Genomic DNA, 17,244 nt, shown 5'->3' with positions numbered 1-17,244 from the left:
GGCTCCGAAGCTCCCCCCCTGCCACCCACAGTCTCCGCCCATGAAGGTGCTTCCTAGTGTGTGGACACTTTTCCTCCTTCACGGCTCCCTCCCACTGGTGCAGGTCCCGTCCCTATTCTTTTGTCTCTGTTTTTTCTTTTTTCTCTTGCCCTACCCAGGTACCGGGGGAGTTTCTTGCGTTTTGGGAGGTCTGAGGTCTTCTGCCAGCGTTCAGTAGGTGTTCTGTAGTTGTTCCACATGTAGATGTATTTCTGATGTATTTGTGGGGAGGAAGGTGATCCCCGCGTCTTACTCTTCCGCCATCTTGAAGCTCCTCTTGCCTATGGCATCTTGAAACACCTATTTTTTGCCTGAACGAAGGGAATCGTATAAGAACATGCTGCTATTAAAAATTAAACTACTTAGAAGCACTCGTATATGTGGATGTTAGTATAAACATTAGGATTTTGGAGGGAATGATGTAAGATTGTCAATCATATATGAAAAATGAGATATAGGTATTGAGTCCCTCCTCCCCGCCATGACTCCCACACCCGTCCGTTTTCTGCAAATAACATATTCCTCAAATGCATTTTCTATTCCATCAAAAACCATACAAGTAATTAATCTTCCAAATTAAGTATATCAACCCTCAGAGTAATAAAACACTTACTGTAAGATTTTTGGAGATTGACTTCCTGAAAAGTTAATACCAGATAACTGTACTCTTTTTGAGAACAAAAAGTATAATAGTTTTTGAGAACATAAAATTTATGAACTTTTTTAACGTGTTATTTCATATAGCTCTTCCATCTGTCTCTATTTAGAAATATATTATTTATTCGTATTTAGGTAATCACATTGCTTCTAGACAGATAAGAAATGATTGATAATTTTTAAAAAGTTTCATAAAATGTTGGTATCTTTAGTCACACACATATTCAACAATGGCAACAATGCAGTGATTAATGTTCAGGTAATTTATGCTCCAGAGAACAATTAAATCAATTGCTACAACCTGGAGTTTCCTATTATGAATGAACTTTGAAGAACTATAATTTTCTGGATAACTCAGCTGAAAGTATAGCAACATGAAATGTGCAAGTAATATCAGAAAATGTTCTACTAACATTTATCTTGATAAATTATTTCAGTTCTACGTTTGATTTTGCAGACACATCACGATGTCATTCAGTGTCATTGAGATAACTGAAAAAGCTCATAGAAGTGATAATTGCCTCTATATTTTCCAGTTGGATGTTAAAATGATTTAAAAAAAATGACCATGATGCGCTGTTAACACAATTTCTTCTATAAGTTACTTTAGCTGCTTTTAAAATATTAGCAGTTGCAGTATTTGCATATTTTCTCTATGAAGACTGATTTAATCTCATCTCCCTCAAAAAACTAAACCAAACCACACCAAACCAAAAGCAAAAACAGAACGTCCTAATTGAATAGAGTAATAACTCTATGGGATTAGGTATTCTAAATCAGTACTGGTTTGTAGCAAGTTGTACAAACTTTTCTATCTTATGAACATAATTGACTAAGTGGTTATGGGAACTATAAAATACATTTTTCACCTGAGACTTTTTTGTCCAAGAGTACACAACGTTTTATAAACCTGCCCTTAACCTCACATACTTAAAAGGCTCATTTTCTACACTTCTGAGAGCTTATTCTCTATGTAAGATCTTAATTGAATTATTCAAAATTCAACATAACATTTATATTATTACTGAGGAAGGAAACAAAAGTAGAAGGTTAATTCTGAATGCATTGAGCACCTACTAAATGAGATTTTAAAAGTTTGAGGGTGGTATGAGCACAGAGATATAACACAGTTCAAGAAGAGACTTATGGGACTGTTATAAGCATTTGCTGATTTGTATGCTTTCATTTTCCCAAAGGAAGCAGGGATCAAATTTTTGTGATTTCTACTGGAACACAAAATAAAAGAAAGACCTATTCTGACTTGAACAATTCAGATATATATGAATGTCTCCATTATCCTGTAAGCTCCTTGAAGGCAGGAATTATATCTTCTTCATTTCTTTGTTTCCTAAATGCCTGGTACATGTGTTACATTTATTTAATTGAATTTACACCCTCGTGGGAAGAGGCAATAACCTCCACTTACAGGTTGGCATTCAAGGGCAGCGTTCATGTTGCTTCAGCATAGTAAGTGGGTCAAAGTTAAGAACACAGTTTTCATCTCACGTATGCTTTTAAATCTGAAGCAAAATTATAAGAATAATAATAATCCCTCTTGCTCTATTTTTATTTTCCTAATGACTTTCTGATATTTTAAACTATTTTTAATAGATAAAATATTAATGTAAAAATTCTGATTAACTTAAAATATATAATTTTAAGGGACAGTAATGATTTTTTTTTTCAAAGAAATTCACGTTCTTTTATTTATTTATTTATTTATTTATTTATGACTGTGTTGAGTCTTCGTTTCTGTGCGAGGGCTTTCTCTAGTTGCGGCAAGTGGGGACCACTCTTCATCGCGGTGCGCGGGCCTCTCACCATCGCGGCCTCTCTTGTTGCGGAGCACAGGCTCCAGACGCGCAGGCTCAGTAATTGTGGCTCACGGGCCCAGTTGCTCCGTGGCATGTGGGATCTTCCCAGACCAGGGCTCGAGCCCGTGTCCCCTGCATTGGCAGGCAGATTCCCAACCACTGCACCACCAGGGAAGCCCAGTAATGATTTTTTATCTTAGATAGTAAGATTATGAAACTAGCTATAGTAATTATATTCAAAATACAATATAAAATATCAGGCAGTTTAAATTTTTACCATTTATTTTTTGTTCACTTATAATAACTACATTCATTTAAAGTTCATTCAACAAATGTTTATGTATATGTCTGTCTGTCATCTATCTACCTATCTATCCATCTGTCATTCACACACTTCTAAGCAGGGTGGGATTATAGAGACATAATTCCTATTCTCTAATGAGAAGGAGCTTCATAGTAGCTAGGTGAACAACACACATAAAACTGAATCGAATGTAGGCTAAATGATAATATCAAACATGTCTTGTAGCAGTATGTATTTGACTGCATCCCTAGTCAGTATGATATTCACGAGTGTCATGAGTTCTTAGGAAGGAGAGATCACTGTGGAGTGTCAAGAATATAAGACCTACTGTGCAGAATTTTAAACTCGTGTTTGAATTTTTCTCATTATGTAGAAAATTCTGATTTCTCTGTGCTAAACAAATAAGCTATATAAAATATGATCAGGAAATCAATAGGAGCATGAAAAAATAGCTGCTTTTTTGGGTGATAGGATTCCGGATAATAATATATTTATTCTAGCCTTGACTTTGTAATATTGCTTGTGTAGTCCTGTTTATAAATGAATTGTGTACTTTGGCTTCATATTAGCAAAGAGAAATAAATTCTGCTATGTCCTTGTTTAAAATCAAGTAACTAATTCATGTATATCTTCATTAAGGAAATGTTTGTTCATTTATGCATTTAATCATATACTGTTTATTCATACCTCCTGTCTTAGTTTGGGCTGCTCTAACAAATTACTGTAGACTGGGTGGCTTAAACAACAAACATTTATTTCTCACAGTTCTGGAGGCTGGAAGTCCAGGATCATGGCACCAGCACGGTACCAGCCCTCTTCAGGGTTGCAGACAGCTGACGTCTTGCTGTATCCTCACATGGCAGAAAGACATCTAGCTAGCTCTCTGGCCTCTTCTTATAAGGGCACTAATCCTATTCATAAGCATTCCACCTTCATGACCTAATAACCTCCCAAAGGTCTCACCTCTAAATACCATCACATTGAGATTAGGGTTTCAAAATATGAATTTCAGGAGGACATGAACATTCAGTTTATAACACTTCCTATCCATTGGAGTGATCCAGATACTGATGGTGGGATGGACCGGCACTTGTCTTCAGAATGCTTGCAGTCTAGAAAAAGTTCCCCATCTCTGAATGGTAAATTTACGTGTGTGTGTGTGTGTATGTGTGTGTGTGTGTTTGCATGTATATGGCCATATAAGTGTATGAAACTCTGTAAGTATTTACTGAGCTCCTATTAGCTTCATACAAGATACAGAGACTTTTCTGTTTGGTGATATATGAAATTCATCCTCACATTCCAGGTAAGAAACACCCAAAGTAGAAGTTTTCTTAGAGCCAAAGCAAAATAACCAGGTGAGATCTGAAAGATCTTTTGGTCAATATCAATAATGGTTCCCTAAAGAGTTTACAAATGACATAGGTAGTATCTTGATGTGATGTACATACCAGTGAAAAAGCATATGCCATGAAAAATAGGGGGAATTTTGTAATTATTTTTCCTTAGTCACATTTTATACTTTTTAGAGTGATCAAGATTCTCAGTGAGAATTCACCTAGTTGTGAAGCCTCCTGGATACTAATTAACTTTTGCCATGTTATGATCCTGTACACAGAAAGGTTAAATACATTGCATCTGAGAAAAAAATCTCTTTAAAAACACTGTGTACACAAAGAATTCCTGAAAATGACTGGTAACTAAGTGGTTTGAAAGAGTTAAAATAGTTCCCTATAGGGCTAGTTCATGAAGACAATACCTAGCCCTGTATTGAAAAATCGGACATGGTTTTCAAACTTAGTCTCTTTATGTGGGAAGATTGTGGTGACAGAAAATGCTTATTTCCTTTAATTCAGTTTACCACTTAATCTATAGTTGCAAACAATGTTAAAGAATGCTTGAAAAAAATAAATTTGGAAGCCAACATTAACCTCCCAAACCAGCTGAAGTTGCTCAAAAGACAATAAGGGCAAAATTTCATTATATAGACTTCAAGTGGGTTTTTAAAAAACCCCATAGCCTTTCCAACTAAAATGATGAATGCTGTTCTGATTCTAATTGACAAGTGTTATATATAAAAGAGTTCTTGCCTTCATTCTTATCAAAACTATGGGGATTTCCAATGATAGGACAATATTATGTGGGTGGAAACTTCTCAGAAGAATAGAGAACTTATCAGTATTTACTTAGCTTCTATTACATTCAGAGCCATAAAAGCAACTACACTCATAAATTTATAGCCAGTCAAGGATATTGCCTCTTCCCCAAAGAGGCTAGATATTAAAGGAGTAGAGTGAATGAGCTCAAATCATGAAGTGGTTTCAATATTGGAGGACTTTTCCCCCTTCATATTTCAACTTGTAGACAGTATGTTATGAAGAATCACTGGCTAGCTAACTTTGGGTGTTCAGAAGCAAAAAACAATCTTATCCATTTTTTTCTTACGAGTTTTCTTTTTCTTCTACAATTAGTACTTAATAATAATACCTACACTTTAATGAACTCTAACTGTAGACTAATGGTCACCAAACTTGCTTGAATAAATGTTTTTTATAAATTCACCTTTTCAGATAAAGAAACCAGAGGTTCATAGAGGTTAGGAATCTAGCTCAAAATCGCATAGCAGAGACAGGGCTTAAGCCGAGATCTTTCTGATTCTGGAGCAGATTCTGTATTAGCTTCCTAATTCTGCTGTAACAAATTACCACCAACTGAGTGGCTTGAAATAACACAGATTTATTATTTTACAGCTCTGAAGGTCAGAACTCCAAAAGAGGTCTCACTGGGCTAAATTCCAGGTGTCTGCAAGTCTGCATTCCTCTGCAGACTCTAGGGGAGAATGTGTTCTCTTACCTTTTTCTGCTTCTACAGTCTTCCTCCATTCCTTGGCTCATGGCCCCTTCTTCCATCTTCCATCTTCAAAGCCAACAACCCCATCGCTCTAACCTTTTTCTTTTTTCTTTTTTAAATAAATGTATTTATTTACTTATCTATTTTTGGCTGCGTTGGGTCTTCGTTGCTGCACGCGGGCTTTCTCTGGTTGTGGCTAGCGGGGGCTACTCTTCATTGCAGTACTCTGGCTTCTCATTGCTGTGGCTTTCTCTTGTTGCGGAGCACGGGCTCTAGGCGTGCAGGCTTCAGTAGTTGTGGCTCACGGGCTCTAGAGCACAGGCTCAGTAGTTGGGGCACACGGGCTTAGTTGCTCTGTGACATGTGGGATCTTCCTGGATCAGGGATTGAACCTGTGTCCCCTGCATTGGCAGGCAGATTCTTAACCACTACACCACGAGGGAAGTCCCTCTAACCTTTATTTCTGTCATCACATCTCCTTTTCTGACTCTCTTGTCTCCCTGTTCCATATTTCAAGAACTCTTGTAATTACACTGGGCCCATCCAGACTATCCAGGATAATCTCCTTATTTAAAGGTCCTTAATCACATCTGCAAAGTCACTTGCCATGTAAGGTAACATATTCATAGCTTCCAGAGATTAGGGCATCTTTGAAAGACCATTAATCTGCCTACCACAGAAGCTAAAGTAGATCTAGGTAAATATACTGCAGTTGTGTGTGTATTTTAAAATTAATATTTTGATATTGTAATTTAGTAGCCTGAAATTATAATCAGTAAGATTAATGATCACTAAAATGATGATAGTATATAATATGTATATATTATGTAATCTGTATATAGTATATAATAAATTATATAATGGAATGGTGTTGGATCCAGAAAAATTCCTGCTCCATCATTTACTACCTGTACAACCTGAGATAAATCTCTTAGTGCCATTTCTTTAGAATTGAAATGGTGGTAAATTAAAACAAAATTTATCCTTAGAACAAATGGAAACAAACAATTAGCTGGTAGACTGTCTACAAATAATATTCCTCTGCTCAGTATTCTCTTTTTTACTTTCTAGTATTCAGTGCCTGCTTTCTTTGTTTTTTACTATAATGTTAAATTTGGGTATTTGAATTAATTCATTAACCTGATGATGGCTTTTTCTCATTCCATTTCAGGTACTTAGTTTTTTAAAATGAAGTTTTCTTTATTGTTTGTTGTTATTATAAGTGTACAACTAGTAGTTTCATGGGAAATGGATCCTGGGTCAGTCTTTTATTGGGCTGACCAAAAAATTTATTTGGGTTTTTCCGTAAGATCTTATGGAAAACCCTGAACGAACTTTTTGGCCAGCCCAATATAAATGATTTTTAAAGATAAATCATGATGAAAAATCTGAAAGAGAAATTAAGAATACACACACATTTACCATTGCAACAAAAAGAATAAAATACCCAGGAATAAACCTACCTAAGGAGATAAAAGACCTCTATGCAGAAAACTATAAGACACTGATGAAAGAAATTAAAGATGATACAAACAGATGGAAAGATATACCATGTTCTTGGATTGGAAGACTCAACATTGTGGAAATGACTATACTACCCAAAGCAATCTACAGATTCAATGCAATCCCAATCAAACTACCAATGGCATTTTTCACAGAACTAGAACAAAAAATTTCACAATATGTATGGAAACACAAAAGCCCCAAATATCCAAAGCAATCTTGAGAAAGAAAAATGGAGCTGGAGGAATCAGGCTCCCTGACTTCAGACTATACTACAAAGCTACAGTAATCATGACAGTATGGTACTGGCACAAAAACAGAAATATAGATCAATGGAACAGGATAGAAAGCCCAGAGATAAACCCACGCACATATGGTTGCCTTATCTTTGGTAAAGGAGGCAAGAATATACAATGGAGAAAAGACAGCCTCCCCAATAAGTGGTGCTGGGAAAACTGGACAGCTACATATAAAAGAATGAAATTAGAAAACTTCCTAACACCATACACAAAAATAAACTTAGAATGGATTAAAGACCTAAATGTAAGGCCAGACACTATAAAACTCTTAGAAGAAAACATAGGCAGAACACTCTATGACATAACTCACAGCAAGATCCTTGTTGACCCACCTCCTAGAGAAATGGAAATAAAAACAAAAATAAACAAATGGGACCTAATGAAACTTAAAAGCTTTTGCACAGCAAAGGAAACCATAAACAAGACGAAAAGACAACCCTCAGAATGGGAGAAAATATTTGGAAACGAAGCAAGTGACAAAGGATTAATCTCCAAAATATACAGGCAGCTCATGCAGCTCAATATCAATAAAAACAAACAACTCAATCCCCAAATGGGCAGAAGACCTAAATAGACATTTCTCCAAAGAAGATATACAGATTGTCAACAAACACATGAAAGGATGCTCCACATCACTAATCATTAGAGAAATGCAAATCAAAACTACAATGAGATATCACCTCACACCAGTCAGAATGGCCATCATCAAAAAATCTGCAAACAATAAATGCTGGAGAGGGTGTGGAAAAAAGGGAACTCTCTTGCACTGTTGGTGGGAATGTAAATTGATACAGCCACCATGGAGAACAGTATGGAGGTTCCTTAAAAAAACTAAAAATAGAACTACCATAGGACCCAGCAATCCCACTCCTGGGCATATACCCTGAGAAAACCATAATTCAAAAAGAGTCATGTACCAAAATGTTCATTGCAGCTCTATTTACAATAGCCAGGATGTGGAAGCAACCTAAGTCCCCATCGACAGATGAATGGATAAAGAAGATGTGGCACATACATACAATGGAATATTACTCAGCCATAAAAAGAAACGAAATTGAGTTATTTGTCGAGGTGGATGGACCTAGAGTCTGTCATACAGAGTGAAGTAAGTCAGAAAGAGAAAAACAAATACCGAATGCTAACACATATATATGGAATCTAAAAAAAATGGTTCTGATGAACCTAGGGGCAGGAAAAGAATAAAGATGCAGACGTAGAGAGTGGACTTAAGGACATGGGGAGGGGGAAGGGTAAGCTGGGATGAAGTGAGAGAGTAGCACTGACATATACACACTACCAAATGTAAAATAGATAGCTACTGGGAAGTAGCTGCATAGCACAGGGAGATCAACTCAGTGCTTTGTGACCACCTTAGAGGGGTGGGATAGGGACAGTGGGTGGGAGATGCAAGAGGGAGGAGATATAGGGATATATGTATATGTATAACTGATTCACTTTGTTATAAAGCAGAAACTAACACACCATTGTAAAGCAATTATACTCCAATAAAGGTGTTAAAAAAGATAAATCACAATCTCATGTTCTAGGAGAGTTATAGCAAAAATACCATCTCTGCCTTATCATTCCCTCACTTTCATCACGTTCTCAGGGGCAACTCCTACCTGTGGATTTTTAGTTGTTTTTCTTTGGACTGCTATTCTGCAATTCTTGATCACATGACTGTCAACTTTGAACTGATATAGTTGACTTCCAGTGTGAAACTTGAGGATCTGTCCCACTTAGCTTACCTCACCTTTCCCCGTCCCTCCTTTCAATATTTGACATTTATAGTTTTAGTTTTGTTCTTCTATTGATTACTTTTTTTTTTAAAGGACTTGTGAACTCTTAGTCACTTTTTTTTAAATTAATTAATTTATTTATTTATTTTTGGCTGTGTTGGGTCTTCGTTTCTGTGCGAGGGCTTTCTCTAGTTGGGGCGAGTGGGGGCCACTCTTCATCGCAGTGCGCGGGCCTCTCACAATCGCGGCCTCTCTTGTTGTGGAGCACAGGCTCCATACGCGCAGGCTCAGTAGTTGTGGCTCACGGACCCAGTTGCTCCGCGGCATGTGGGATCTTCCCAGACCAGGGCTCGAACCCGTGTCCCCTGCATTGGCAGGCAGATTCTCAGCCACTGCACCACCAGGGAAGCCCCCTATTGATTACTTTTATAACTCAAAATAATGTAGTTAAAGTTTATTTCTTTTTTCCAACAAGTCTATACAGTTCACTTTCTAAGACAAGTTATTAATACTTCCACCCGTGTCCTCGAATTTTCCTTCCTCCTCAGGCTAACTTTTTTAGTCAGCTAAACTTTTACTTTTATATTGTCAAGCTTGTTTATATTTACATTCTTTCTATAACAGTCACTGTGTTCCTTTTTCTAATATGTTGATTCTAAATGTTGGAAACCTGTAAACAGTGTTGACACTCCACTAACATTATCTAATGCTGAATCACAACTAGTGTGCTGTGTTCTTGGATAGAGGCCCATCCCAGGAAACCTAGGGCATGCTTGGAAAAAAGTTCACCGTGTCCAAACGGACTCTCTTTTTTTTATTTATTTATTTATTTTTTAATTCAGTTGCTTGACGTCATTCCAAATTGCATTTGCTTTACGTGTGCGCCTTGACTTTTTCATACAGGTTTGTTTTTATCCTGAATTGTGTTTTGTTTTAGTTCCTGCTCTAAATTTGCTGTTATCTTATCCGTATTTTATTTTTCCCCTCAAAGTCTCAGAGTTTTTTCCCCTGGAAACTTCCCTTGTGAATCTCTACATATTTTTTAAGTCTCACAATGCAGTATCCCAAAATTTCAGAAGGATATGAGTGTGGGCCTTTTTTCACTCCTTGCATTGGGATCCCCATGGGCCTGTTCAATTTTGAAACTCATTATCATTCTTTAGTTTGGGGATATTTTCTTGTTTTTTCTTTGATGATTTCTTTTTTCCCATTTCTTTGTTTTTTATTTTCTCATTCTCATTTCTATTCGTTGGACCTCCTAGATTAGTTTTCTTTGTCTCTTGTCTTTATTTCATCTTTTTATTCTCTTTCCACTTTTGCTCTTCACATAAGAAATATTTTTATTGCTTACTTTTCAGTCTTCAGGTGCATTTCATGTTTTTGTTATTATATGTTTAATCTCTAAGGTCTCTTTCTAGTTCTATAATTATTTCTATTTTTTAATTTATATTAATTTTTTGAAACTATAAGAAATACCATACATGCATAAAATCAGACATTGTCTTCAAGATTGTCTTGGCTACTCTTATTCTTTTCAATACCATATAGATATTTAGAATGACCTTGTTAATATTCACTAAAAATCATGCTTGGACTTTAATTGGAAATGCCATAACTTCATTGATTAATTTGCAAAGAGTTGAAAAACCTTTATTTATTAAATGCGGTGTTTTTTTTTTTTAATTAATTAATTTATTTGTTTATGGCTGTGTTGGGTCTTCGTTTCTGTGCGAGGGCTTTCTCTAGTTGTGGCAAGCGGGGGGGCCACTCTTCATCGCGTTGCGCGGGCCTCTCACTATCGCGGCCTCTCTTGTTGCGGAGCACAGGCTCCAGACGCGCAGGCTCAGTAGTTGTGGCTCACGGGCCTAGTTGCTCCGCAGCATGTGGGATCTTCCCAGACCAGGGCTCGAACCGGTGTCCCCTGCATTGGCAGGCAGATTCTCAGCCACTGCACCACCAGGGAAGCCCACCTTTATTTATTGAGTAAGGTAATCCATGAACATGATATATCCCTCTGTTGGTATTTTCTTCAACTTCGGGGTTTTCTGAATGGGGGTATTTCACATATATGTATCTTAACAAGTATATTATCATTTTATAGAAAACCACAATTTTAAGGGAAAAAAAATACCCCTCTGTTTACTTGGAGGTAAAGGAAAAGCTATGTTAATCAAGTCTTGCTACAATACTGCATAACAACAATGACAAAATCATAAAATGCTCAGTGGCTTATTGATGTTTTATTTATTTTTACACTCCTGAGGGTATAAAGTGGCCGATCTAGGCTAGGCTCCTTTGGGTTAAGGCTACATTACAGGCTTCTGATGAGGTTTCAGGCCTGAGGTCCAGGCTGAAGGAGCAGCAGAATGAGTGACATGCTCTTTTCGTGGCAGATCACAGGCACAGGAGAGAGCAAGCCGAGCCATGCAAGCAGTTAGAGTTTCTGTTACATCATGTCCACTAACACTGTATTAGTCAAAGCACTTTCATGGCCAACCCCGACATGAGTGGGATAGGGAAGTGTATCCCACCCACAGTGGGAGGCACTGTAAAATTACATAGCACAGGGTGTGGATGTATAATCCTAGTACAAGAAACTGAATAATTGGATAATAATCCAGTTGATATTGGGAGGAATGTATATGAATAGAAGTACAAATATTCTTGATGTACATGACCTTGTTTGTTTGTTTTCCACAAGCTTTTTTTTTTTTTTAAGAGTTTCACTTATAAGATTAAAAACGTTACTCATTTACTTTTTAGTGATGTATAATTAGTTATGCTACTGCAGTAGTGGTGAAAATCAGACGGGAAAGGGCCTCAGTCTCTCTCATGAATATAAGATCCGTGTTTCAAACTGTCCAACCAGTATTCCTCAGAGACCTTATCTTCAATATGCACCGTTATTTCACTAATTCTTTATTTACCCTAATCCTGCTGTTCCTTAATTTCCTATCACCAGATCTCTCTTTTATCCTCAAGTTTTTCTTCTTTCGCGTCCCTGTAGCCAACTGGTGAACAGATCCTGTCACTTCCAACTCTGTCAGTGTACCTTTCACATCCCCTCACTCCATTTTTACTCCATTAGAAATTTTCATCTTTAACCAGGAGTTTTGCCTCACAGACAGGTGGGGAAAGAAACAACTTACAGAGAAGAAATCTGAGAATGCCCCACGTTTAGAGGGAGGCCTCAGCTGCTAGGACCCTGGCTCTGCATTGACTGAGATCTCAATGTCTCTAAGATAGCATCTAAAGCCCTTTAGAATTTGGTCTCAATGTTTTCTCTCCTGGGAAACCTCCAGCTTCCACCTCCTCTCCTCTGTCTGCCACTCAAACTATGTGAAATGCTGACTTCCAAACCTTTACTGTCTTTATGTCTTTACTCTTCTAGATGATTCTCTCACGACCTTGGCCATCATCTCCTGTCTTCTCCACTCAGTAAACCCCGAGTCTCCTTCCAGATCCAGTTCAGATGCCACCTTTGCCCTCAGGCATTGCCTGACTCACAGTTGGCGGTCTTCTGGGGTTCTCTCAGCATTCTACCTGAATATCCATTACAGAATTTCTTTCTTGGATTCTTTACTTTTGATTATAAAAGTATTAAAAAAAAAAACTTTATAAAAATGAAATGACATATATAGTGTTAAGAAACAGGATCAGTATATATGTCACCTTATTTTTTTTCTAGATCAATAGAAAAAATAAGGTAACATATATACTGATCCTGTTTTACACTGGTAAAAGATACAAAGGGTTAAATCATTCTAGTCCTCTTTTTTTTTTTTTTCTTTTAAAGTCATGTAACTTCTTTGTCTGATCTCCTTATGGTCCTTGTCACAACTGTATGGCTTTTAATCACTCATACTTTCAGGGAGTTACTGCACTGCTGGAACCTTAATAATATTCTAGTTTGTTTGGATGATCTTCCTGATTAAGTCCTGACAGTCTATAATGGGAAGACAATCAAAATTAAAAATGCTCTAAGAGTTCAGGTAGTAGAGCATGCTATTATTTTTCACATGGTGCAAGGGTATTAAAATACTGACTTTCATGCTTTTGATTGAGTTTGTGATGAAATCCAAGAAAAGTTGAAAATTTGAATTATTCTACTGCCAGTAGGGACAGTACATCATGAACAGAAAGCAGGCATATGTAACCAATTCTTGTATCATAATCTGAAGAGTGCCAGATTGTCCCTCTTTTATATGAGTTTCTGTAGTATATCTAAGTAATTAATTCATTATATAGCTCTTTTATATTTGCAGTTACCACATGGAATTTTACAAATATATAAAATGTCATCTTTAGCACACACTGTTTGAATAGTTAATAATGATGACTTATCTTGATAAAGCATTTCAGATTTTTCCAGGTACTTTCCATTAAATTATCTGACTCACTAACCCTCTTAAGTAAGCAGTGGAATTGTTGTAATTCTCCACCTGTCCCATCCTTTCTGCCTCCTTCCCTCTTCTTGTTTCCCTGTTTCTGTTTCTTTCTTGTAAAGGAGGCCATTTGGTATATGGAAAGAGCACAGAATATGAATTCAGGTATTTCATTCCATCTTTGCCCCCACTGAATTTGGTTTTGGACAGATCACTTTCATTTCTCTGAACCATGGTTTCCTAATTGGCAAAATAAGGATAATACTAAAGTATATTCCTCAAAGTTGTGAGGATTAAGTGAGGTGAAATCTAGGGAAATTTAAAAAAAACCAAAAAAACAAATGTAATGTCCATGTTAGCTTTCTTTAAGGGAAGCTTGGGATAATGGAAAGAGAACAGATTTTGGCCTCGCTGCTTCTTCAGTAGGTACTTGATCAAGTTATCTAACCTTTCTGAACTTCATTTTCCTTCCTTTCTTGTGTGTAAAAGGGGCCTAATAAATTTCTATCTTGTGAAATTGTTGAATAGAAAAAATAAGGTAACATACATACTGATCCTAACACAGTTCCTGAAACATAGCAGTGTACACTCTATTAAAAGTATTTTCTCTTCTTTCCTCTCTTCCTCCTAAAATCCCTCTTTTCTTCCTCTTTTCTTCCTACCTTATTCTTCTTCCTCAACTTCCAGACAAGATGAGCACTTGATTGCAAGATCTTGAGATTTAATAAATTAACATTTTTTTTAGCATCAAGAATTTTTTAAATAAAATTGTAAGCTCTACTTGAGGCAGGAGATGGAGATCCTCTCTTTTGAGTGAAGACCCCTTATTGTCATGCTTTGGAACCTCCATTGAGTCCTGAAAACTTTGTGCAGTAGAATTTGAAAACTGCTGATGTAGCCCCATGCTCTCATTTTACAGATGAGAAAACCGTATTTGAGAGAAGCTGAGTAGTGACTGGCCTAAACGTGCAAACTGGTAAGTGATGAGCTAAGGATAAAACTCCGTTGTTTTTCGCCCTTACCCTATTGTTCCTCTTACTACGTGAAGGTACAGAATGAAAAATATGCATAATTAAAATTCCTCTCTTGAAGGATATCACAGTCTATTTATGGAGATGGAATTAAGGTATAAAAGATGAGGAAATGCAAAGTAGCATGATACAGTTATGAAATGGTTGGAATAAGTAAATACTTCAAGAGAGAGGAGCTTGGTTGATCATTATCCTTTGAGGGTGGACACGGCAAACTCCGTGAAGGCAGGGACTTGTTTGCTCATTGTCATTTTGTTCCCAATGCATACAGAAATGACTGCCTTCCAAAAGGGGATTATTACTTGTTCTTTTTGAATGGAATGAATGAATGAATGGCTTAATGAAGTATATAATTGAATCAAATCTAGAAAAAGAGCAAGGATTTAGATAATCTAGATCAGGGGTGTTTAAACAGTGGGTTGTGCTTCATTACTGGCTGATGAAATAGGTTTTCTGGATCATGATTTACCTATAAAAAGTTACAGAGTATCATTATGTCATGAAAATTGTGTAGATTTATGTGATACTGACATAAAATACATATGTATAATTTTGTGTATACTTGGTCACAATTTAAAATATATGTCTCACTGGAGGTCATGGTTAAAGATGTTTGAAAGATACTGTTTTACACAAAGAGAATATTAAAGTTTGAGGCAGACATGTGAATGCTTTATAGAAGAATAGTGACTTTAATGGTTTTGCTCGATCAGAAGTGTTAAGAATAGTTAACCAAGGTAAAGTTTATTCAGGGGAAGAAGAATCCATTCTTCTATTGAAGAATCATTAAGAATTCTCTGGGGAAAAAAGAAAAAAAGAAGAATCCTCTGCCCTTCATTGTCTCTACCCTCCACATTAAGAGGGTTTAACCAAACTACACATTAGAAAGATTAGAAAGATTAATCTGTCAGAAATGGGTAAATTGAATTGGAACTGGGGAGACCAGATCAAGGACTGTGCAAAAGAGTCAGCACAGGGTAAGGAAGTTGTGGCCTTGACTGGTGACAACCCGTAGAGAAAAAGTTTCTTGGCAAAACTGGGGTGGAAAGAAGTTAAAAAAAAGTGAGTGGGTGATGACTAAATGGAGCTTAAATAGTAAACAATTTCTTAAAACTGCTGTCTAAGGAAAAGAAATAATTAAGGAAAAAAAAGTAGGATAATAGAGTTATAAAGTTTTTGTTAAAATAGAGAGGAGATAAAATTCTTTGTGGTCAACTAGGGCAAGTCAACAGAGAAGGCTTCTAGACATAGATTAGAAATGACTCTAAAGAAGACATCAGGGCTTCCCTGGTGGCGCAGTGGTTGAGAATCTGCCTGCCAATGCAGGGGACACGGGTTCGAGCCCTGGTCTGGGAAGATCCCACATGCCACGGAGCAACTGGGCCCGTGAGCCACAATTACTGAGCCTGCGCGTCTGGAGCCTGTGCTCCGCAACAAGAGAGGCCGCGATAGTGAGAGGCCTGCGCACCGCGATGAAGAGTGGCCCCCACTCGCTGCAACTGGAGAAAGCCCTCGCACAGAAACGAAGACCCAACACAACCATAAATAAATAAATAAAATTTAAAAAAAAAAAAAAAAAGAAGACATCAAAATTCTACTTAAAAAGATTACCTGGGAAGGAAGATAATTCCTTTCTTCTGAAATCTAGTGATTAAGACCAGAGGGGATGGGAGCAATTACTGCTTGTGGATAACAGAAACTTAAAGAAAGACAGAGTTAATGAACGTTGCTTTCTATAAGTTGAAGATTAACCAGGGAAAACAGTTTAAATCAAGATGTGACATTAGTCTACAAATTTTGTGTTACTAACAAGAGACATTTTTAAGTTGTAAAAACATTTACTTTTCTATGTAATAAACATACCCTTGATTCACCCTAAACTTGTCTAAAACACTACTGTAACTTGAAAAATTATAATTATATATACCATATTTTGTGTAAGTTAGGAGGTTAAAAAGAAGATTATCATAAGAGAATCTTGAATTTTATGTCCTGAAAACCTACTTAAAATGAACTTGGTAATGATGAAACAAGTTCAGATGCTAGAAATATAATTAAAAAGCATCAAAGTATGTTCACTTAAGACAAGCTTTTCTTTTTTGTTTGGGTTTATCTGCCATTCAGAGGAAATCCAGAGGTCAAGAATTATACATTATTATAATTTAAATAAAAATCCATTGCTTAAATTATTTATTTTTAAAATAAAACTAAAGAACAGCCCTTTGTTGTTTATTAAAGGAAAGCTATGGTGGCTTTATTGATGTCCCATGAACATGTGTATGTGAGTTTACACAATTAAGAGAAATAGAGAACATGAGCATAAGTATGTTTGTGTGTGTATTTGTGAGTGTGTGTGTGTAATGAAACTTGTCTCTAGGCATGGTCAGGTACAAAGGTCCATCATTTAAGTCTCAGAACTAAATAAACATGTGAGATTATGATTATTTTATTGGGCTTTCTTATTTTATGAACCTCTAATGGCTCATGGATCAGTTATATTGACGAGCACTGGAAACCTTCAGCTTCAATGAGGTTTTTTATTTATTCATTTATTGTTTTTATTGTAAAGTGCCAAGAAGATAATGCCCAGTTCCCAGTCTTAGTTTTCACTTACAATAAACTG

At 36.6% G+C, this 17,244-nt stretch overlaps 1 protein-coding gene across 1 annotated transcript in view; it reads left to right on the top strand.

Annotated features, from left to right (window-relative positions):
- The window catches only part of HNF4G (hepatocyte nuclear factor 4 gamma), a 131,854-nt gene that overhangs the window by 42,220 nt on the left and 72,390 nt on the right, over positions 1-17,244 (top strand). Inside the window, exon 2 of the mRNA XM_059901280.1 lies at positions 14,510-14,566. The gene's annotated coding sequence lies outside the window, so the exon portion shown is untranslated. The remainder of the gene's footprint in view (positions 1-14,509; positions 14,567-17,244) is intronic.

This window comes from Balaenoptera ricei, chromosome 17, assembly GCF_028023285.1.
Source record: "Balaenoptera ricei isolate mBalRic1 chromosome 17, mBalRic1.hap2, whole genome shotgun sequence".
Lineage (NCBI taxonomy): Eukaryota > Metazoa > Chordata > Mammalia > Artiodactyla > Balaenopteridae > Balaenoptera > Balaenoptera ricei.
The sequence above is the reverse complement of the archived record's forward strand: the minus strand, read 5'-3'. Positions and strand labels throughout refer to the sequence as shown.